The sequence below is a fragment of the Macrobrachium nipponense genome, chromosome 22 (genome assembly GCF_015104395.2).
Source record: "Macrobrachium nipponense isolate FS-2020 chromosome 22, ASM1510439v2, whole genome shotgun sequence".
Lineage (NCBI taxonomy): Eukaryota > Metazoa > Arthropoda > Malacostraca > Decapoda > Palaemonidae > Macrobrachium > Macrobrachium nipponense.
Genome location: NC_087213.1, coordinates 71141507 through 71165041, shown reverse-complemented (window position 1 = coordinate 71165041; position 23535 = coordinate 71141507). Strand labels below are relative to the sequence as shown.

At 36.7% G+C, this 23535-nt stretch overlaps 1 protein-coding gene across 2 annotated transcripts in view; it reads right to left on the bottom strand.

Moving 5' to 3' along the window:
* LOC135198799 (KH domain-containing, RNA-binding, signal transduction-associated protein 2-like) overlaps window positions 1-23535 on the bottom strand; it is a 99425-nt gene that overhangs the window by 63881 nt on the left and 12009 nt on the right. The window contains exon 1 of one of the 2 annotated variants that reach the window (XM_064226757.1): window positions 4177-4409. The exons of the other annotated variant lie outside the window; for it this stretch is intronic. The gene's annotated coding sequence lies outside the window, so the exon portion shown is untranslated. Of the gene's footprint in view, window positions 1-4176; window positions 4410-23535 lie in introns of those variants that run through there. 2 annotated transcript variants of the gene reach the window in all.

Genomic DNA, 23535 nt, shown 5'->3' with positions numbered 1-23535 from the left:
TCTCTGATTATATGCACAATTGTAAGTAAATGAGACTAAATTTGCAAGAACATAAAATGAAATCACTTGTTGAGGCATTCAAGTGGTAGTTAAGATTACATACTACACATCACATCACACTTGAGATTCGCGACAGCAGCGGGGTAAAAAAATTGAGAAAATCTGCAGGACGATTATTGAGCCAAATTGATTGTTATTATTGAGCCATGCTTACAAAGGCGTCCAACGTGAGAGAAAAGGACACATTAATTATTATTGAGCCATGGTTACAAAGGCGTCTGATGCGAGAGAAAGGGACAAATTGATTGTTGGTGATAAAATACTGTATTGCATAATCGATAATTTCAACTATAATAATAATAACGAGCTTTCTGAGAGTATTGCTTCATTTCCCCTACCGATCACTGACCAGCATCACTTAAGAGCATTCCAACTGATGAAAAGTCGAAGACATTAGTATGGTTTTATGGAAGGTAGTGCCAGATTGTAGTTATCTTTAATATAAAAATCATGGTTATGGTCACAAGGTCTTTAACCTTGGTGGCATCTTCAAGAATTTTATTACTGAAACATGCATGTACAATACAGTCTAGGTCTGAAAGTACAGTTCAAAAGTCAAGGCCAAGGTTAAGGCTGTGTATGGGGAGACAGAAACAGATAGATAGGCGACAATGGCCCACGTATTTTTTGTACCAAATCTGACAAAGCAAATCTAAGACAATTACATGGCCAAGAGTACAGTTACATACTATAAGACAGTCAAGACAATCTCCCCTCTTACACATCTATGTATGATGATCTGCCCACGTACAAAGTCTGGTGGAAATTCTATCAACCATGAGAAAGAGTTGTGATAATAAAGTGTGACAGAGTGAGGGACAATCCTTTTATGCACATCAGTACCATGGGTGAAATCCCTTCAATTGGATAAGTTATGATGACCAGGCAAGAGTGACACTATCGGAAAAAAAAATGTATAATAAAGGGAAACCTCATCACTGGAATATGAACGTCAAATACGAAATTACTATCTCTTCTAGTTCTAAATTTTGGGCTATGATCACGGTTGTTGCAGACAAATACACACAAGCGAACCGAATATTTCAGTCAAACGTGTGGGTAAGATCTGCCCGCAACAAATTTGACTGAAATCACCTTAACAACGTAAGAGGTGCTGTGATGACAAGGCAAGTGTGACAGACATACTAACAGACAGACTGACAATTTCCATGCCCATTTGTTCAAGTTATGTCTATCCCTGTACCAAGTTTTGCTGAAATACTTTCAACAACAAAAATATGTTGCCATGACAAGAAAAATGGAACAAATACACTGATCGATAAACTGAGGTCAGACTAGGAGATCATCCTTGTATTTGTCTTAATGAATAAAACAATCCATTAAACATGAGACAAATGAGACTGAACTCAACCTCCTACTCTTCTGGCAACAACTAGCTCTAAACTAACCAAAATACTTGTTAGGTTTGCTTGTGGAGCAAAATTCAATTGTGAAGTTAACAGCAGTCCAAAATGAAAATCTAGTGCTTTCCCAAAATCCTCCACACCTAAAAGTACTTGCACATGGTATCAGATATTTAATTCCTTACGCCTACAGACACTTCAAAAATTGTTCCATCATCTCAATTCTAGTATCCTTAGTAAGTACTAACTTGCAATTTCGCCACTGGAATGGAACCCTTGCTGTTAGTCGTGGACTGTCTACTATAATACAATTACAAGTTAGAATGTCACCAAGGAGTAACATATCTAGTAACCTGGCATGCAGTGAAGGATCAGTTTGTCTATTAACATAATCTTTTGTAATATGTCTAATAACTTTATACAATATTACAATAACTTATATAGAGCTATTCTATTAGTTTTACCAAGCACAACTAAGCAGCCACAATGGTACTAGAGTTATCATCACCCTGTTACTGTATATAACACTACAACTTCACCATTCTTATGGTTACTTTAAATAAACCTGTACCAGGGGCACCTTGACCTACTTTATTGCAAGAGTACCATGAAGTAACATGTCAAAATAACTTCTCAAATTTGTGTCACTTGAGCATGGTAATTTAACTGTCAAAGGTCACAATTAACAAAGCTTACAACTGAGAAACCTTAACCCTATTGATCATCTGCGAGCCCCCCCCCACCCCCCCAACAAACAAATATATGCAATGAGGGTTCCTTAACCTGTACTGTATCACAAATTAATAAGACAGAGGAGCATCATAACCATAAGGATCACTGGGTTATCAAGAGGTATCATAACCTAATCTGCCAGTTAAGCCCCCCTGTCAAAGAGGTACCAAAGTTAGTTAAGGGTAAAACATACTTGTTCACAGGAGCAACAAAACCTAATCGGCACGATGGTACCATTAACAAATCTGCCCTTGGTGTATTATAATCTAGCTATTGCCGAGGCTCTATAAGCTAACACAGTATTTAATTAAATTAATTACATAAACCCATCTGCATTTGGAGGCGAGAGTTATAATTTTACACTGGTTTTTGATGTTTTAAATGAATCTGACCCTCAAAACAATCAGATATATATATATATATATATATTTTTTGGTAAAACTCCACAAAAGAAATCTGGTTTGGCTCCTTGGTGGGAACCAATAATTCTTGTGGGGAACCAAAGAATATGGGAAATTCCAGGTGGTTTCGGTGGCCAGATATGCGAGGTTACTTTGTGACCCTATTTCTTTCAATTTTACTTGTTTAAAACTGGGTTGGTTCCAGGGGGAGGGGGGGGGGGTGGCAGAGCCCCCATCCTAGTAAGGGTCCAGCACCCTACGTTAGGTTAGGCATTATTACAGTAGTTCACAATCCTATTCATTTTAATTTACACAGATCTAGGTTTGTTTATGTGATGATCCTGTAGTAGGGGTGTAAGGATACTACCACCGTAGGTGCTGTGTGTCATAAAAGGCGACTAAAAGGACAGCTGCTGCCTTGCAATCCTACTTTTTAGTAAAAGGCTACGCCCACTGCCAATAACTGTGGTTCATGACAGCATGAGCATGTGGTCGTAAAAACCCTTTGCCAAACAATATACCATGCCTGATGATGCCTTTGCTAGAAGGACGTGGAGAAGGCGCATCAGGCAACCAACCCCTTAATGTAGGGATAACGGTGGGAAAGAAGAATAAGTTAGGTTAGGTAAGGTGTGGAGGGCAGGGTGCAAAGTCACCCAAACCAGGTTTGTGCCCAATCCCCTAACTTATGTTAGTTTAGCACCTTTTGTAATTTCACTTAGTTTTGCGTTTTCAACAATATTTTTGTTTAGAAGGGATGAACATCTAAAACCGTCGTAAAATACTAGCTTTCTGTTGTTCCCTAATCCAAGAAGCAGTGCCGGCCCCTGACGGTTATAGGTAGGGGAAGGGAGCAATTACCTAAAAAGCAAATAATTTCCAATGGGTTTGAAGGCCAGACCCGTTCGAAACAAAAAAAAAACCCTGAAGTAAAACAAATTTCAAAGTCAAAGGGAGAGGGTTGTACTATTAAAAACGCATCACCAATGTTACTCAAGTTACCATTACTAAACACTTAAATGGTTTTCATAACCTAATCTGACTGCAGCACCTCATCTACCTCTACCTTGTCAAAATGGATTACAGCGTTAGAAAGGGCATGGAATGGGTATACAAGACCTAAGGCACATCACACAATCTATGAAATATTTATACTTTCATCAGTTCTACTCATTAATAATAATTTTATGGTAATTCTAGGCACTAACTCAGCACAGACTGCAAGGAAAGTTCCAGCGAATACCACTAGCACTAGGTACTGGGGCGTCAAATGTATTTTGCTGTGTTTAGTACTTGCCCCTGGGGGTTAATTGCAGTCGACCCCCCAAAAATAACGGCAAATTCTTAATAAGGAACCCAAATACTATAGGAAACTGTAATTTCCAAAGAAGTACCCGACGCGGCGTTATTACCTAGATATGATATATAGGCTATGCAAACAGCACATGGCTATTACACATTCCACCAAGCTAAGACTGGAAGTAACACCGGTGCCTGAAATTTTCACATAATAAACAAATTTACTTTACTGTTATAACCATTTCAAACCTTAGTTACGCTTGCATTTTCACATGGAAGGTGTAATGACCATATCAAGACTGAGGATATCCAGTACTTACCGCTCTATTGGAAGAGGAGTACCTGTACTTAGTTAACATCTTGGATTGCTTTCTGCACAGTTCTAAGACATAGTAACAAGGAGTTCACCGACGAATAAAACGGTTGACTATTCATTACTCGAAAAAAATGTTACTTTAATTGAAACACTTCCAAACAATTCTTCGGTTACTCCAACACTTGTAAGTTAAAACTCACTAATTGAAATTGAATCCACCCTACTTGAGGCTACTTCAGAGTTCTGATGTGATTGTTTCTACATACCGCTCATTATATTAAGACATGAGTTACCATTTTAGATAATATTCTCCTGAATCTACGAGGTTGATATTTAAGGTTAAGAATATGTGGACATATTCTTAACCTTCAATATTAACCTGAAGATATTGTGTGGACCGTACTTATATAAAAAAATTAACGTTTTCAGACAATGTAAATATTATTTTGAGAAACATTATCCATGAAGGCATAATTATTGCTATTCAGTAATGCAGTGGTATACGTGACTGCTATTATTTCCAATATTACTAAAAGCCTTGGTGTTTATGTAATATTCATAATACATTGTATATATTGATTTAAGAGAAAAATCCTTAGTCTAGACTGTGAAGCTCTGGCAAACCCGCTAAGAGCACTGTTTATTATAATTATAGAAATACGAATCACTACAATGATGAACTGAACCCAGTGTTGGCTCTAACCCTTTACTGTGGCCAACATTACTCAGACTCCTACATTCACAAACGGCAACTATGATATTATTTGAAGATCCGAAATTTGCACAGTATACCATAACAATCCTAATCATCTGTAAGGTGCTAATTAACCTTATCAGAAAACAGGAAATTCATTAATGACGTTTAGTGCCCTATCAATTACCTTTACCTAGCAAAACAAAAATATACATATATATATATATAGTATATATATATAATATATAGCATATATATATATATAGATATAGTCAACATGAAGCAGCATGATCCTTTAAAACATCAATATATGTCAGCTGTTCGTCCTTATTTCTCCCTAGGTTGCAGAACTTCTCTGCCTCTAAAGGATAGTCCATCCTCCCTTACAAATTTATACACCACTATCCTTTAGTCTCCATTACCATCCTGGTGTATATGATTATCCCATCGTCTTACGCACAATAAATTATATAAAATAAACAATCTCTGACTTAAAAAAATTTCATATATACCGCTAATTAACATATGAAAATGAAAACTCTAATCATACCTCCTTACTAAGTATGTCTGAATTCTCAAAATCACAATAATCATACTTAATTATTCATGATGATAAAAGTACAAGCAAATGGAGTGAAATACAAAAAGTACATCATACAGAAGGGGATGGCCTCACAAAAAAGAAAAAATACAACATAATAGCCATTGCTCCAGTTGCACATCAATTGCTGAAACTTTAATGAACCCCAGTGCAGAACATTTCTGCAACATCAGTTTCCATGTTAAAGTTCACTGAACATCATCAGCACTGCCTTGAACCCCCTACATACGCTGCATCATTCACCTCCATGTCCCTCAAGCACTCTCCCACTCCGAGATGTACAGTCACTCATATAAGTTCATGGATGTCCAGGTATTTGAGAGAGATTTCCATTTCAACCCTTTCTGGATGACAGGCGTCTGAGAGTGCAAAACTGGCCAAATGTTCAACTACTTAACTATGCTGTAGAAAGTTTCAGTGTGTGCCCATCTTATTTCAATATACAGACCTGTTGTCCGGAAAGGGGTTTGATGGAATTAAGCTTTATGCTAGGAGACATCCATGAACTCATATGAGTAACTATACACTAGTATTACACCAGCCCCAGTTTTTTTTGTCATGACCCTAGGTTAGGTTAAGTTAGGTTGGGTTAGATTAGTTCAATGTAGGTTAGGTTAGGTTGGGTTAGATTAGTTCAATGTAGCATTCCAAAGGTAATTTGGGTGTGGGAAACATGATGGGATTATTTTCAAGAAGATTCAATGGTTAGTATTTAAGATATGGCACCTCGCTTTTTTAAGGTGAGGTCCCATAGGTACCTGGTTATAGTTCAGAAACAATGCTTCCAGGATATGATGTTGATTCCTTTCCAGTACCTCCTTTATACCATCTACCAAGATCTCTGTAAGCCTTCCACTTTTCCACCATCCTAGTATTTCCTTATTAAACTCTGTTCACTAACCTCTCTTAGGTTCTTCCCACACGATCAAACTTTCTCAAAGTATTCTTGTATATCCCGCGATGAAAGTTAACCTTTTTACCAGTTTTACATAGTTTCACATTTTTCACCCTTTCAATTCCTCTTATAACAGATGTAAAATTTCAATTTCTTTTTCATCAACTTGTAACATCCACACTTTATTTGCATAGAGAATAGTTGGCAAAACAATCTCCTCTTACATTTATACCTTACCTTCATAGATAAATACAGGTTTCATCCAATCTTTTGCAATCCCCTGGTTGCCTTTTGTGATTCACCTATTCTCGCATCCTACTAAGTACTAACATCCGTTACATTTATTTTAGAACATTTCTCGTCCAATTCTGCCTTCCATCATCAATAGAATTCACTGCTTCATCGTCCTGGTTTCCAGTTAACATCAAAATCTTTATCTCCCCTGTTTTACTTGTAAATTTTTTCTCTTGCAAAAACTTTCAAACACCTCTACGAAGATTCATTTGAGTTTGCATATAAGGAACTGTAGAAACTGGTGGGAAAAATCCTCAATATCTGTCCCAGTTCCCCCTAAAATTCTTTTTGAAAATGCCAAGACTTGACAAAATCAGGCACTTTTCGGAGTTTATCTCCGTACACGAAAATCCTTAGTCTTGTTATTTTATGAAAGTTTTGACTGTATACAGCCATGGCCATCCCAATTTCATGGAGTCTTTTGAAGAAAATGGTCAGACAATTAAAGTCCAGAGGTCCACATCAGGATTTTCATTCATCTCAACTTCCTACCATCACTTACAGGCCACCAATGTTCAAAAGCCTGTGTTGCCATAAAGCTTGGCTTAACCTATACCAACCAGTCTCTTGAAAAGTTGCTCGAAAACTAATTAGCAACAGGCTAAGACACTTTTTGAGTGATGGACATCACTATATGAACAGAAATTTTCTTAAATCTATAACAGATACATATTTATCCATTTTTCTTTTCACTTAAATGTGTGGCTCTTAAAGCTATAATTCTTTTAGTTCTTAGTATTCTGCAATGAGGTTGTTAGTCCCACTACCTTCTTTGCCCTGGCAGCAATGCACCAATTACTACAGTCATCGGGTACCTATCTCGCTACACTGCTGAGTTCAGCAAAGCCACAGTGAACCACACCATAATGAGCCTGTATCATTCCCACCTTCTTGTAATCGAACCAGGTTCTCTTGCTGGAAAGCAAATTTTTTTTTTTAACTGGGCTTATAAGGAAGAGGTCAGAGCCACACACTCTATTTCAGCCGAGGCCGTGACCCAGATAGTATATTAGACAGACCTTATCGGCAGGTCATATATGCCCGTAGCTCCCCTTCCCTTTCCTGCTACTAAGTTACTTTTGTGGTGCATACAATCCACATTCCACCCAAAGTTCCTTGATATTTGCTTTAAGCAATTAAAGTTATAGTGCGTTCCTGCATTGCAGGTTAGGTAAGCGTGCTTGCTGTGTACTCGTCTGTGTTCCCACGGTGCCATTCTTCCCTCAACTGCCATCACTGAGTAAAGTCTACTGGATGGAAGATTGAATATTTATTTTATGCTCTATGTACAGAATTTGCAATATCCTATTCCCCTTAACGTATTTCTTGGAGGTTCTCTCAATAGTAAAATTGCCTCGACAGCGGCACTACTGGCTTTGTTACTTAACGTAATTACAGTGCCACAGAGCTAGTGATATGGCTCCTAAGCACATACCTTCTGATTTAACAAATGATAATAATTTATTAAGTGAAACTTTGCTTTTCCCTTAATTTCCGCTTAGTTTTAGCTATAACGAACTTTATCCTATTCTGGTTATCAGTGTGAGACCCAAAGTTGGATGCCCTTTTACTCCTGGTAAGCTTAATGTAAACTTTGCACGGTCACGCCTGTAACAATATATATATATATATATATATATATATATATATATAGATAATATATATATATATATATAAATATATATATATATATTATATTATATTATATCATAATTGCGAATGGTAAAACCTTAATGTGGAAGGATATGACAACAACTATATCCATTTGTAATCAAACTTCGAAGAGATACTATCATAAATTAGTGTTTATGATTCATATTTGCCAGCTATTAACCCACTTAGAAAGACGCAAAGAACCAAATAACCTGACTTAAAAAGAGAGAGAGAGAGAGAGAGAGAAAAAAAAAGCTGAGACAGAAGGTAGAGGAAAAAAAATCTTTCCGCTAAATGATTTTTTAAATTTCAAACTTTCCTCGGTAAATTCAAACTTCGAAAGTTATGCCGACTGGGCGAGAGTGGGAGGGAGGGAGAGAGAGAGAGTGAAAAGGAGAGACAGAAGACAAACGCACAGAAGGGCGAGGAGAAACTGAGAGATCCAATTAAGTTATATAAAGGTACAGAACGAGGACTGAAAAGGTGTAACTCGGAGGGGAGCCGGATCGGGACTGACAATAAGGCCCAACGATGACGAAGGGGTGGTACAGGAGAGAGAGAGAGAGAGAGAGAGAGAGAGAGAGAGAGAGAGAGAGAGACTGCGCGACAGAAAACGAAGTAGGGCCCACCGGGTGAGGGAGGCACTTTAGCGGAAAGAAGTGAAGTGCTGCACCTTCAGGGGAGGGGAGGGGAGGGGCCTGGAGGTGGGGGTGGGGGTGAGGGGGGGTTAAGGGGAGGTGAAGATGCTGTCACTAGAGGTCGCTATTACATTCACTTAACCCCGACCATCAAAGGGGGAACAGGTGGAGGGCTCAAGAGCTTTGGGATGCCGCCAAATTGGAGAAGCAAAGGAGGGCATTAGGGGAGGTGGGCCCTCTCGATCCCTCTTGAAGGCTCCGGCATATACGCACGTACACACACACACACTCTCTCTCTCTCTCTCTCTCTCTCTCTCTCTCTCTCTCTCTCATTCCGTTGTAATTTATCAGTATGTCAGTAACACGATGTAGCATCTAAATATAAATATTCCATATCCTTATCACGAACATCCAAATGAAAAAAAGTAACTGACAGATAAAAATACCTTACTATGTATCCAATAAGTAATATGTACACAGAAGTACTTTACTCAGCAGCATAAATGACAAAAACTGAAGCACATGACTTGTGTTGATTAAGGTCCTGTTCATTCCTTTGGTTGACTCGAATCGCGGAAAATACTGAGTGTTTGGCAAGATTCCTCTTATTTCCTCCACAAGTGCTTCCCATCGACAGTCTAAATTGCTTCCAGTTTTTCTACTTTTCTATAACCACACATTACAAAAACAAACACGCGCACGATAAATAAACAAACACACACACACACACACACACATATATATATATACATATGTATATATATATATATATATATATATATATTCATACATACATACATACGCATATGTACATGTGTATGATGTGTGTGTTTGTGTGCGTGGACATGCGCGCAACTATGAGTGTTTCATGCAGCCATGCAGTAATCAATTGTCACAATGCCACGCGCATATACATACACACATATATACATACATAATTATATATATACAGTATATATAGCATATAAAGTTAGACAGATAGACATATACATAATTATAAATTGAGAGAACATATAACAGGAAATACATGAATCTGCATTTGAGTAAGCAATTCCCTGTTTCATGTAAAATGATACCGACTTAAAAACCAAAACACAAAATTCAAATCAAAATAGACAGAATAGCATTGATAACTGGATCATCATATTTAAAATTCAGGATCAAACAGAACGGTATCTGTACAAGAATATAAAATGCGCTGGAATCCATAAAACGGATGAAACAGTACCAGATATTGTACTTTATATTTTATAGATGTTACATTCCTTTGAATATGGGTCAATAGACGAGCTACATTCTATGACAAAAGGTGCAATGATCGCCCCCCGCCCCCCAACACAAAAAACATATTTCAGTATCACAAAAAACCAAGAATATGAGAAAGAAAACGCACTGAATTCACAAAAAGAAACCAATGAAATGGGTCTACGGTTCGACCCACTTCCATCAAATTGGCACCCGTGCTTTCTAACCACATGAAACACCCAAGTGATTAAAAAGGGCAATCAAGCTACCGTAAAAAGGGGTTGGACATTTTCGGTCCTTTAAAACAAAGACTTGATTATTTTGGGGCGATGGACTGGAAAAGGTTAATGATGACGAACAGGAGGAGTGAAGTCATTTGACAACTCTTATGAATAGCTGTGAATTTGTTTGTTTGCTTCTTTTACTTTATTTCCAGAATTTCTGTTTTCTTGGTCATTTATATTCTTACAATGAAAATAGTGACATTAAGTTATTTTGGCAAACACGAAAGGTGAAAAAAATACTCCAAATCATTATTTCAAAATATTCTTTCCAATAATGTGGCATAAAATGGGGTTAAAACCTGTCATGCAAACTACTATGAGGATAATAAAGACAGGCATCTAACTACCAATAATACTATGACAATCACTATTCTTATTATAGTCACTGTCAAAATATATCTTTAATGATTAGGGCTCACGAGGGACTAAATACTTTACCGTTAATAAAGCTACCATAAAATGAATGGGTAAATCAGAGAAAAGAGTCAGAAAATTAATGAAATAAAAAAATAAACAGCATTCAGTTTCAAGGACATAAATAACACTTCTCACTGCTAAATTAAGATAAAGTTGAAAAGAAAGATCGTAGACCCTGAGCTATCGTCTTTATTTCATGACCTGTGCTGTTACCAGGTCTTGAAATAAAAACGAAAGCTCAGGGTCTACGATCTTTCTTTTCTTCAACTTTTCCTGCGAGAGCTTCTTATAAATTAAGAAAGTGAAATACTGAAATACTGTCCTAGTATAACTTCGTCAAATAATTCGACAACGCTAATCAGTTTGGTTATGATGCAAGAACGACAAAATAATCATAAAAAAATTGTTGATGTTACTCTCTGATAAGTCAGTAACTCATATACGAGTACCATGCATAACATGGTAAAGGAATAATCAGAAAATATTCCCAAGGGAAACGATAATATGAAACGTAGGAAATGGAAGTGAGTACAACAGACATAACTAACAAGAAGAAAATTTTGGAGTGTGAAAATCAAAGATGGTTTGACGTTAGCTCCAATAATATATATATGTTTAGGCACGTTTCCAGAAAAATTTCATTATGGGCCGTGTTGACCTTAGTAGTGAATTATGTATGTGATATTTAGTTAACTGTAGTAGGTAGCAGCCAGTATACAAGAAAACCCTCTTCCCCTCCTCGCCCCCTCCACAAAAAAAAAAAAAAAAAAAAATTGTTGAGAATGGGAAGATAAAAACCTATGGAGACACCAAAATTATGGGTGAAAACGCGTATATATATAATATATATAATTATATACTATAATATATATATATATAAATATATAATATCTTTACATATATATGATATATATATATCTATATATATAAGTCTATCACATTACCGTGATTCATATACATATATCGAACTACAAATGTCCTTTAATATATAATTCGCTCTACCTCGGAATTAATATATTTTCATATATTTTTAACCGAGGGGAATTTATTAAGCGATAATAGAATTGGCGATCGACAGGCGCGAACCATCGACCTCTCAATTCCAGGACTGGCAGTGAAGCCCCGGTGGCGGGGTGGTCTGGGGCTTCTTTGCCAGTCCTGGAATTGAGAGGTCGATGGTTCGCGCCTGTCGATCGCCAATTCTATTATCGCTTAATAAATTGCCCCTCGGTTAAACATATATGAAAATATATTAATTCCGAGGTAGAGTGAATTAGATATTAAAGGACATTTGTAGTTCTATATATATATATATATATATATATATATATATATATATATATATATATATATATATATATATATATATATATTCACAAACATCGGTTACTATCGAATTGACTATATTATACTTTGGGAATAATATAGTAATTAAAAATGATAAGTGCTCCCGAGCCGGCGAGGATTCGAACCATGGCCCAGATTATATAGACTAAAAGAAATTTAGGATCAGCGTCATAAACATAAGAAACCTCGGCTAACGATAAAACACCCACACCCGCAGCAAGAAAAGGGATAATTCTGTATTTTTAGATAAAGTAGTTTTAATCCATTTTCACTGGGTCCTATTTCTTCGATTTCTCCCTCCGTGCTACTTTCGGCATTGCGCCTCATAGCTGCTTGGCAGCGTGCCACACCGTCTTCCAGGGCGCGTGGTACAGTTAAAACTTTACATTCCCACTCGCTGTGTTCCAGAACTTTAACCCCTTTAAGCAGACTCTCGTCCTTTTCATATAAAAAAACATTATGAATTTCCTGCTCTCTTTGGTGATTCTTAAATTTTACGACCAATCTCTGTATGCCGAGCTGTATTATTATTTTAAGTAATATTTGACAATTAGCAATGTGGTCATGCCTATTTTTCTTGAAGTCATTATAATTAATGACTGGTTTTGGATAAAGTGCTTAAAAGGAAATTCCTCAAAAACCATGCTACCTGTCCTATTCAGACCTATAATTATTTTTTTTGTAAAAAGTATGTGGTAGCAAGATTTTACGTGTATGTTAGGATGCAAATTAAAACAAAGTAAAAAATATAACTCCGGTTATGTGTATATATACTCGTGTGTGTGTGTGGTGTGTGTGTGTGTATATATATATATATATATATATCTATATATATATATATATATATATATATATATATATATATATATATATTTGTGTGTGTGTGTGTGTGTGTGTGTGTGTGGAGAAAGGTTTATGTCAAAAGCTGATGCTTTTGAAGGAATCTTAAAATCAAGAACTCGGTTATTTGCGACGTTTGATAAGAGACAAAAGGCTACATAAATGTTTAATCTCTTTGAAACCGGACTCCCTTCAAAGCCTTATGCATGAACAACCATGAAAGAAAGAACACTGAAATAACCTGATACGAATTTGGGTGCAAAAAGTTTTGAATAGGAAATGTAATAAAAATCTGACGGATAATCTTGCAAACTACGATGTAAAAAGCTAAACTGGAGTTACACACACGGTGACTTGTCTCTTTCTTGATTATATCTTGCAGTTCGTAATATTTTTCCAATTCTTAGCTTCTGGCATACCTTGTATTTATGTTTCCTTCAGCAATTGTTGGTGTGGCTGGGATTTTCATTGTCCATGTTTTTTAGGGCGTAGCGGTGCCCTTCAATATTCACATTATGCTACAGAGGCACTTTACAGCAAGAGTGGGGTTAAAGGTCAGGTGCCACAGATGAAGAGAATGTCATAATGCTCAGGGGTTATAATAATGTCAATGTTAATAGAAGGGTGAACAAATTGTTAAGAAAAAGGCGTTATTCATTACCCTTAATTTCCATTTAATTAAGTGCACCAAGTGTTTGTGTGAGTATCCGTATAGAGAGAGAGAGAGAGAGAGAGAGAGAGAGAGAGAGAGAGAGAGAGAGAGAGAGAGAGAGAGAGAGAGGACGTAACCGACAATTCACGTTATCCTTGAAGTTACATCTAAGCAGAAAAAACTCAGCCCGCTTTGACATGTGTTTGCACACTTCTATAGGAGATTTGCTGCATATAAATACTGCCAATGAGATGGCAAGTCTGTGCCCACTAACCAACGATCAACATAATAAACCAGTTTCCTGGGAATTTTAAATGATCAAAAATGTCCCAATGACGTATATTTGAATTAATTTTTTTTATTAAAACACAACATCTGTCTATCTAGATACAAAACGTACATCTCAATGAAGGGTTGAATAATATTTGAGGAAACATTGTGCCTGACAAGCATGTAAGGGAGCACAGTTAGCTTAAAATGACTATTTCTCTTGCACCCTTCGAAACGTTCGGCGAGATGACGACACTCTTAATTAAAACGAAGCAGGATTGTAAGTGTAAACAAAGTTAGTTCAGTGCTGTAAAACGTTAAACTTTAATTGCATTACTTTCAGAGTTGTAGAGCTATTTTAACTTTTTCACTGACTCTTATGCAATCTATGAAAAAACTTTTAACTATACATTATGCGCACACCCCTATGCAAATGCAAATAAAGATGCACTTAACCCTCTGCGATGACTAGAGTTATGAAGTAGTAAGATGAGTGCTATTTCACTGCTAAGCATTTATTGTACAAATATTGACAAATACTTGTTTTAATGAAAAGTATATTAAATTTTCCCTGATTTGTTATTTCCGTTAACCTGTGGTTCTATCTGGTTATAAACGCACGGCTGAATGGACCCGTTCGTCTGTGTCGAAATGAGAAGAGAGAGAGAGAGAGAGAGAGAGAGAGAGATTACGGAGGACGGGTCGTTTACGACTTAAGGTATTTTCCTGCATAAATCCATCGCGTATCTGTTCCTCAAGCAGTGAAAATGAAATACTTTTATACAATTGCGGTTGTTCGCTTGCCAAGGTCAAGGAAGGCAAGACAACTACATAGCACCCTTGTTCCAAAAGACTGGTTGAACGGCGAAATAATACCTAGGGGGAGGTAGGTAACCTTAGAACAAAGAAAATTAAATTTTCGCAGAAAAACTCGAATTTCAAAGATTTTCGTATTCATTTTTTTCTACATGCTACGCGTTTCAGTTAATGCAGTACATACATATACATAAATATTGTTTGTCATGAAATTCTAAACTTACTGCCTACCTTTGATATTATGCAATGTTCTCTAATCTAAGATAATAATTTTGCATTTCGGAATGGCCTGAAATCTAAAAATTGCAAGGCAAAATAAAAACGGCAAGAATCCATTAATGGAAGTCTAATTTTCGCAGAGAACATTTTCCGAAGAAAAACTTATAACCAAAACTGATGAAAACAGGTTCTGCACGAAACCGAAAAGTATCTAGACAGCCGTCAAAGTCATATCTAACCGACCTCAACAGTTCCAAGCGCCTCAGTGGCGTGGTTGGTATGGTCTTTGCCTGACATTCCATTGAGGAGCCAGAGATGGTGATATAAGTTCACTCTCGACGTGGTTCGGAAGTCACGTAAAGCCGTTGGTCCCGTTGCTGAATAACCACTGGTTCCGTGCAACGTAAAAGCACCAAACGAACAAGCAATCAACAGTTCCGAGCGAGCGTGAGCATAATTATTTGATATTGTAAAACTGTTCTTGCGATGCATTACTTCCAATTAATCGAATATTTATTTTTCTTTCACTTGCAACTTAACAATGCCCACGTCTGTTAACATCGCGCAAAAAGCATTTACGGCTCATTGTCTCAATCTAACAAGTCTCTTAGAATGGAAAATAATGTTTCTCAGGAAATATAAAAGACAATACCGTTTCCGGGCCTGATAGCTGTGAATGAGGTTTCCACCTATGAGATTTTGATTTTCCACAAACGTCGTCGTTAAAGGCTCTCAATACCTCTTATTACTACGCATACTCATTAAGTCACAACATCCTAAATTGGGAACATACCTCTGTGATCAAATTATTGAGATTTCTAAAATTAGGAAACGATGTTCATTTCTCTTAAGAAGTATGTGTTAATATGTAAAAGAGGTAAGTCAGTACTCCATAGTGTATTTGTATTAACCACAAATTCATTAAGCAATACACGAAATCAGAGAATCACCAAATGAATAAAGAACTTTTCATATCAGGACAGTTATGTCGTACCTTCGATTTGCTATCAAAAGTGGCGAATCTCACCACTGTTCTAATTCTGGGTCACATAGATTATTGGGAGAGGAATGCAAATAGCAACACAGTCTTAAAATATACAGGTTCTGAATGTAATATCATTGTTACCGCTCACCCTTTGTTGTCACACTGAAAGAATTCAGATTATGCTAAAGTCAGTTTTGAAAAGAACTCTGGGAAGAAAAGTTGTATAAAGAATTTCTGAACCTTTCATTGCACTTCACTTGACAAATCTTCATGATTCTGGCCGGCTGATCTTGTGTTGTCCTCGAGCAGTGAGAAATGGAATTTAAGGAAATGGTGTTTATAAACTCTTATTTGCTGATGTGAATTTCAATAATTATTAACATGCAATTCATAATACTGTGAATCCTGTCAACTGTATTACAAGAACTGACTAAATCGTTTTACAAAGCCCCTTCCCCTAGTTTTTCCCTCTAAGTCCAGTGTTCCATTTCATGCGAAGACAAATAATCCCTTCCCTATAACAAAGGATTTCAATATCCCTGTTACTTATCAAACCTTTATGAAAGAGGACACCAAAAGCGCTGGCATAAATGTTCAAGGAGAAGGTGTATGGCGGAATAACAAGGAACTGATAATAATACAACTTGGAGGGGAGTGATTTTTGTCAGGCCACATGGCGCCACTTCATAACGATGATTGCGCGGGAGTTTTCTCAGACTGCAAAAGGAGGTCGCTGGCATCTCCTTGGCAACCTCCGATGGCTTGAATGGACCTAATGCAGGTGAAACTGCAGCGTTCATCTCTGTGTGTCTGTCCGCCTTTTTCCATGCTTGTCATCTGTTCTTTAGTAGATCTACAGTAACATCTTGCCTGCCTGTGTATGTCTTATTTGATTGTCTTTTTTTTTTATTTGTCGAATATAGGAAAGGGTCCTCAATTGTTGAATCGCAAATAAATAAACGGCTCACTCCTGCTTATCCCTTAACACGAGAGAGAGAGAGAGAGAGAGAGAGAGAGAGAGAGAGAGAATAGCATGCTAAGCACATGTCTGCGGCTTCCTATTGATTTGGGTACCCTCCTGTCGTGCAAAGGAAAAATATCTCTCGCTACACTCGCACTGTGTGAATGAAAGAAGTAATTTTTTCGCTGAATCTCTTTTATTCCTTTGCACGAATTGAGGAAAACAACCAATCTTTGTCTGCATATTTTTATGCATGCACTGAACAACAAAGCTTACACATTTTTATATGTCTATATGTATGCACTGAAGGGCATAAACCAGTATGTATGTATATGTATGCACACATTTATTTTGATCTTTAAGTATGTAAGGAAGGACACAAGGCATAACGTCTATGTAGGCATTCAAAGACACTGACCATACAGTTCCATATATGCACTGAAAGACACCTGTTTCTATTTATTTCTATGGATAAACTGAAGAAAACATACCACCCATGTATGTGTATCACCATATCTCCACTGTAGAACATAACCTATCACATTGCACGTTTCTTTTTATAAGCAACGAGGTCATAATTCATCTAATTCTAAGTATCTCTGTGGAAGCACTAAAGGATATCATCCATTTATAGACATGTATGTGCATATATGTATGAAGTTCATACACCACATATTCCTGTCTCTATTTAGATTTTTATTAATGGAGTGCATGCTTGTGCATGAATAACCCATTTTCTTCCGTGATTATCTAGGCATGGATGAAGGCAAAAAGCTACTGTATATTTGCAGATAGTCAGAACAGTTTGACAACACCCTTACCTTTAAGATGCTCAGTATACTTATCTTCTTTCTATTTAGAAATGACAAATATCTCTGCAGAACTTGTATTTCTTCGAGTTACCCTTGCCTCCCTTTCATTTCTTAATTGAATCTTCTGGGAATTCTTATTAAGAAGCCATTCCATGGTAAAAAAAAATGTACAATATAATAATATTATCGAATTTTCCAATCACAACTGTATGGAATCAGAGTAACTCTCACGAGCCTCTTTCTGACCGCTGCGAATCTATTGACGTCTTCGCCCTTTTCTTCTTTTAATGATTGTCAGAATTTTTTGATGTTTCAAGAGATATTAATACCAATATGAAAGGTGTATAACAAAACAGTTACACTAATACACTTCTGAAACTGGTTATAAAAGTATTGCGATACATTTCTATTTGAAAATTGTAAAATACTCGGTATTATTTTACTCTACGCAAGCGCTTTCTAATGTGACTCCTTGTGCTGCAGTCGTCTTGTTTCAAAGCCGGATAGTGAAATCTCATGTTGAGAAACCTTAGGGTTCTGCAAGATTTGGCTATGGAACAACGTCCTACACAGTAGGAGTGTAGGACCTACAGCATACTTAAAATTATATAAATTGGTGTCTCCTGTCTGTTTACCCTCCCCTCATATAAACTCTAAGGCTGTTCCGCATAATTTCTGACAAAAATACAGATAGTCAGGTACGCTTTCTCTTAGCAATTCGGTGCGAAATAGCTATCTCCAGCAATATTTTCACTCGACTGTTACTCCTCGTGAGAGGCGTCCTTGTTTATCCAAAGCACAAGTTCCCATTTGTATTCTGAAAAATGCACAAAACCTTATGATAGATTGCAGCCATGAACACAGACAAGGATATGCACAGATACTGTTTTCAGTCTTACCACCGATGTTAAAAGAGTCATGAGCCGAAATACCACAGGCACTGAAGGGTATCTTTTGGACAACATTTCAGTCACCTGACTTTTGCCGACTAGAAAACCGCCATTTGAAAGAGTAGATTTATAGATAAGGAAAACCAAGAGCACAGAGAGAAATTCCTAAGGAGAGTAAATTGTCAAAGGAAAGAACAGCCAATTCCATATTCCTGTCACTGTTATCTGTTCGTAGTAAGGACCGATATTCAAGTTCTTTAGTGACGATCTATTTTCAAGAAAAAATTTGGGAATTATAATGAAAGTGAGTTCATTTTCCATCACTTTTACGGCGGCGTCTCCTTTCTATTAATATATATCACGTAGTTGCCTTCTCCAATAGGATTGTATTGGCAACGGCAACGTAAGCTTCTTTCTAATGAGAGAGAGAGAGAGAGAGAGAGAGAGAGAGAGAGAGAGAGAGAGAGAGAGAAATTCTCCTTTTCCGGTGAGTTCAAGTATACTGATCTTTCACCTTGAAAATACATCGACGCACTAATTCACGCCCATCTAGCCTCCAAAGCAGATAGGGTACTTATTTAAGAAAGGTTTTATTTTCGACCCTTGTAACTCAAAGCACAAGGAAAGTGGATTGGATAAGGAGTGGAACGCCATTCGAGAGACCTCTTGCGTTTTTAATGAAGTCTTTCGGGGGTGTTTGTCGCCTTTAAATCTTGATCATAAGACTTGACTTGCTTCCCCCTTCAGCCAATCAGGGATCATCCCTTATCAAATCGTATCATGGCGAAATTAACATTCGAGAGAAACGTGCAAAATTAATTTAATTAGCACGACATTAGATCTAAAGAGACGCTATCGCCTTCTCCCATCCGCTAAACTACGGCAGATAAAATGAAGATTCTCATTTCAAAATCCTAATATGTATTCATGCGTAAATAAGGTAAAGAAGTAGAAACTGCGCGCGAATCAATGGCCCCTACCGCCCCCGCCCCCATCCCCAATCAGATATCCCTTTTTGCCTTGTGGGGAAGCTGGCTGTCTGTTCCATCTGTCCTTTAAATCTGAAATAAAATTAAATTCTTATCCGAGGACATTTAACCAACGTCAGAGGAATTTAGCAGTGTGTCACAGCGACTTTAGATGAAATACGCTTTTGACAAACGCATTCTTCATTTTAAGATTTTCTTTCATGTCTCTTTATGAATTAAAATGGATAAAATGAATACAAAAATTTTGCATATTTTAATAATTTTCTCTCTTCAAATTTTTATCAGCTGCGATAATCTTATAATAATTTGCAGATTCTTGGAGAATCTAGCCCTTTGCTACTAAGAAATTATTGTCTGCTTATATATCATTCAACTTGGTCCAATTCACGTTGAGAAAGAAAGAGAGAGAGAGAGAGAGAGAGAGAGAGAGAGAGAGAGAGAGAGAGAGAGAGATGCTTACAGTTCTTATGAATGCTCAGGCATATAACATACACATGTATCCACACACGATATAAAATTCTTAGCAGACTTAAAACTCTTTTCGGCCTAACTTAAAGCTTCCCTCACTCTAATCTTGATGAGTCTAAGCAGGATTTGAGGCGAAAGTTTATAACTTAAAGAGGATGAAAGCCGAATACTTAACTTTCGAACGTTAGAAGCTATAAAGTTTTTCTCTCCTACCAAAAACTGATTTTGGTGAAGGAGTCATATTAAGTTTCGCCAAATACCCATTGAAGTCACACGTTCCATAAAAATAAAACAATAAAAAGAATAAATAAGATCAAATTAAACATTTCAGATATCCATATAAGGCAAACAGTCCAATAATAATAGAAAGCACAAACAGTTTTAAAAATCTTTAGAAATGTCATCCGAACAGAAAATGATGAGTGAAAGTGCAATAGTTTTTAAACAAAAAAGCGTTCATTGAATCATCATTACACCGGGTACAACCGATTACGATTCATTCTAATACAACGACCACTGTCAAACTCAGAATGTAACGGCGAGGCATCAAAACACTTATTATCAATTTACCCTTATCGCTCGCGAACAAAATCATTTCATGGTTCATATGGTCAATTGCAGTCCTCTTATGCTGCAACGGCTGATACTAAATCTGATACTCATATTCCCGACGCTGACAATAAAGGGCATCATAAAAAGAGTGGCAGCAGCGGTAATAGTTATTGTTATCCCGGATGATACGATCTGGTATTAAGCACTTGAGAGGAAACACCAATAATGTTATATGCTTTTCTTTTGCATCATTCTGATTAACATTTTACGTCTATTTTATTAGTCACAATAATGGAAATAAAATATCAAACAAAACGCATAATAAAAATACGAATGAAACCACCTTTATTAAAAAAAATAAACGTCAAGGGAAACGTTAATGTGACGTTATATACATTTATTTTTGTTTTGATGCATCTAGTTGACTACTTGACGTATAAAGTTTCAACGCGAGTCAATGGAGCGTTTGCACCTGTACATTTAACTCACCTGTGCATGTGAGTTATAATGGAACAAACGTTATGCTTCAATAATTAATAAAAATGTACCGGTTCTCGCGCTGGCTTTGTAAGCTAAATGAGCAATCGTGTTTCGCCCAGTTTAGGAAAGGAAGAAAGAATAATATGTGCATCGTGAGTTTAACCCTTTAACATCTTTTTTTATGTTATCAACAACCATACCATCCTACGGGTCTCATGAATGAGCGTTCATTCAGAATCTTACTTATATCACAAGGCTCGCTATTTCTGGTAAGAGGACGGAAAAAAAGCAGAAATAGGAAGATGAATGACTGTGTTATGAACAACCTTGCAGATAGTCAGCACAAGCTTCGCTACATACAAGGCAATCATGAACAGAATTGAACATAGGTTGTGATGTGAATGTTCATTCCATTTCCAAGAAAATTAGGAATTCTCTGCAAAGCCTGGTCATAACGCAAGTCCTGTTTCATTTATGGACTGTTGGGATTTATTTAGAAGGCTCATGATTTTTGTGAAAAAATTACTAAATTAGGCATTACTCTAAGAGTCATACACTGACTTGAACTGAAAAATACAAGACTCCTAAGCGTAAGCCAAAACGAGTAAACACAGCGGTAAGATTACATGCAGTCCAATTAGCAGATGCAAAATTAAGTCAACAAACAAGTAGACTGTGCGAGGGATACTAATAATGATGCTGAAAAGAAAACAAAAAAAAATTTAGAGCAAATATTTATGACTCCAAAGTTTACTTTTACCTCTAAAATGAAACAAAATAAATAAGTAAAATACGGGATTTTTTTTTCTTTCGATAGGGTGCATAAATGATGAAGCAAAAATGTTTGTGTTTGAATTTAACAACTTCGTTTTATCTCATGATTTGGTGTACGTGAATTGCAAAAGAAAGATAGGAGCTGCATACCTATTCAAGTTTAGAAAATATTTTAAAACCTATAAAAAAAGGGTGGGGGGGGGGGGTAATTAAATTCTACGACAGTCCGAGTGACACACAAGGTATAATAACTAATTGGAAATGTGAAACTGTCAAACGCATGTCCAAAGAACCAAATGAAAGATGGAGGACAATGGGTGAAGGCTGATATCAGTATTATATAAAAAAAATAAATAAATAAACAATAATAATAATAATAATAATAATAATAATAATAATAATAATAATAATAATAATAATAATAATAATAATAATAATAATAATAAGAGAAAAACTAGAGGCTGAAGTAGCTCCAGGACTCATGCAGAAGAGTGTGATCCTAGAAACGGCGCACATTGTAAGAAAAGTGATGGACTCCTAAGGAGGCAGGATGCAACCCGCAACCCCACACTATAAAATACCACCCAGTCGAATTGGAGGACTGTGATAGACCAAAAAAGAAAAAAGAAAAAAAAAATAATAATAATAATAACGACTGTTTAACAAAGTGAGCTGCTAGGAAAGGCTGACAATGAAATTGGAGATATCAAGACGAGTTTCTTTTTACCGTATACCTACTTGTGTAAAACCAGTTCCTATCTCAGGGAAGTTCGATGACAGCTGAAACTGTTATCCCAATATCCCATAATCCTCTAATCCGTTGAAAGTTACGAAAATGCTGGATACGAATACGGAATCAGTAATGACAATATCACAAATCAATTATATATTTTTCGTATTCGACACTGTTGATCTGATTGGAACATTGCTGGAGAAAGAAGTCATAAACAGCAGATTACTTAGAAATAAGTTTTACTAGCGTTACAAAAATAATATCCCACGGTATGGCACTGATTGGCATCTGAAAACCTCTTACTTGATTTCTTATTTCCATCTTTCGCAGTACATTCTTCTCTCATCTTCTCCTCGGTTTTATCTGTGACAAATTTCTGTCGCAGGTGGAGCTGTGAAAGGGAGATAGTCAAAGAAGGAGAGTGGAGAAGAATGTGGATGTGGACAGCATGCAATGCGAGAGCAATGCGAGAGACGGAGTGTTTACTCCCCTCCTCCTGGGCGGTTGGAAAAACACTTTCGAATATTTCCCCAAAACGGAGCAAATGGACGGAAGGATGGCTCTGTCTGTATCGGCGTTCCTTTCAAAAATCGGAGGCAAACGAAATGAAATGGAAAATAACCAGGGACTGGAAAAGATTTCCAGCCTGGTTTTATATCTCGGTTTGTTTGTCCGCAATGTTTAATGGAAATGAGGTATGAATTTTCGTTGGCTAAGGGAGCCCCTAATGTACTGGAGGCCTTGCTGACATGATATTCACTCATATTTCTGGGAGAAAGAATCTTCATTTGTTGAATGTAACGCGTTAATAACTGTGATATAATGAGCCTCGTGAAATATTAAACGACTTTCAC